The sequence below is a fragment of the Lepidothrix coronata genome, unplaced genomic scaffold, assembly GCF_001604755.1.
Source record: "Lepidothrix coronata isolate B3197 unplaced genomic scaffold, Lepidothrix_coronata-1.0 Scaffold386, whole genome shotgun sequence".
In the NCBI taxonomy this organism is placed as follows: domain Eukaryota; kingdom Metazoa; phylum Chordata; class Aves; order Passeriformes; family Pipridae; genus Lepidothrix; species Lepidothrix coronata.
In genome coordinates, this window is record NW_016690566.1 from 129,076 (window position 1) to 131,061 (window position 1,986).

The window sequence follows — 1,986 nt, forward strand, 5'->3', positions numbered from 1 at the left end:
ACTTTGGCACCGAGATCTCTTGGCCACAGTGGGGTGGGATCGACTTTGTCCAGGATTTGGAGCCTCCCATGTCCAGCCCAACGTGGGATCGCGTTGCTGGGGGTTTATTTCATGGAAAAACCCCAAACCCAACATTTCCATGGGGTGATTCCTCTGGCCAAACACAGGCACCCTAATTAATTATGAAGTGCACGAGGCTGTGGCGGGTCTGCACCCCAGGGATCCCTGCTGGGATGAACCCAAACCCCCCATCCCCGTTCCCGGGGGAATCCTCCTTCCCTCTCGTCTGCCGGACCCACAGACATCGTTATCCCGGGGAATCTCCTCCTGTCTCCAGCGCAGGAGGAATTACAGGTCCCACAACCCCACAACCTGCCGGCTCTCACTAATTGGGCCTGGAAAAGAAAAAAGGGACAATTAAAGGGCGGGAAGGGGATCAGCACCTTGGGGGCAGGGCAGGGGGGTCATTTCCATGCCGAGGGTGGAAGATGTTCCGTGCAGCCCCAGCCCAGCCCCGGGTCACACCCTGGCCGGGGGAGGTGGGTGGTCCCCTCTGTCCCACCAGCAAAGCCAGTCTGTGGGACTTTTTATCCATGAAATGGGTCCTGGGGTTTGGATTTTGGGACCAAAGTGAACCGGGTGGGTTGTTTGACTCTTCCCGTGGGTGAGGGGGAGCCCTGGGCGGGGAATTTGGCGGCTGAGCTGGAGTCACTCGGTGCCTGCAAATGGAATTTGGGAAGAGGGCGAGCCCAGGAGTCCCCGGGATGAGGCAGCTCCAGCTCCCAGATCCCCGGGATCCCACGGAGTCAGGACGTCAGCGGGCCAGGGATGGATGTCCAGGAACGCCCGAGGCTCCAAATTTGGGTCTTCCTTGAGTGTTTGAGGAGGTAAAGCCATCCCTTCACAATCCACGCCTGGAATGACTCCTCTGGGCCACTTTTCATCAGGTTTCCCCCCCCCAAAAAAAAAGGTTTCTTGAGGAAGAGGAGGCGGAGAAAGGCCCAGCTTTGGGATTAGGGTTTGGTCCTCACCTGCTGGGTCACTCGACCCCGTTCTCTTGCCCCTCTTTGCTCTCCCTTTACGATCCAGTGAAAGAGGAACTGGTTTTCCGTGGCATTCCCGGCCTTGGAGGTGTGGGAGCCCAGCAATTCCCGGGATCTCCAGAACTTTCCCCTCCCAGCCCCCAAATGAGGCCCCCGAGGCGGCCCCAGAGAAGAGGGGACTCGAGGCTGGGCCGTCCCTCGGGGCTCAGGGCACCGAAATATCCCCTCATTCCCAAGGGTGACTCTTCCCATCCCGACGGAAGCGGGGGGTGGATCCCAAACTTCAGGGCGATAATTGTCTTTTAGTGGCCTGACTAAGAGAGAGAAGAAAGGGAGATGATCCCTCCTCACCCAAAACAAGGGCAGCTCCTCCTCCTCCTCCTCCTCCTCCCGGAGCCAACACCCAAATATCCCGAGCTGTAATTTCGGGAAAACCAAAGAGGGAAACGAGGCCTGCTTTTATTTTTCCCCTCTTAAAAATTTTTGTCACAGGAGCAAAGGGGAAAAGGTTCATCCCGAGTGGTTTCCAAACCACTTATTAAAGCCTGTGAAACAAGCACAGAGGAACTCCTGGCAGGGGATCGCTGGTTTTATTCCCCATGTTCATCTTATATTTTAATCTTGAGGATTGTTTTTGACTTTATTATTATTTCTTAATATCAAGGAGTGTTTTGACGATTTTTTTCCTCTTCTTTCTAATAGCAACAAGCTCCAACAGACGTTTGAAGTCGGGGAACTGGTTTTTTCTGTCGGTTAAAAATAACCAGAGGAAATATTTTGATATCTGAGCAATGTCTCGACACAGTTCTGTCAGTGAAAAGAATATTAATAATTTAAAAAAATACCAGTCCAGCTCTTCAGTTCCATAAAACGTTTTGGGTTCGGTTGATCAACTGCAAAAAAAAAATGAATTTTATCCCAATAAAATCCTGGTCAAGGAGAT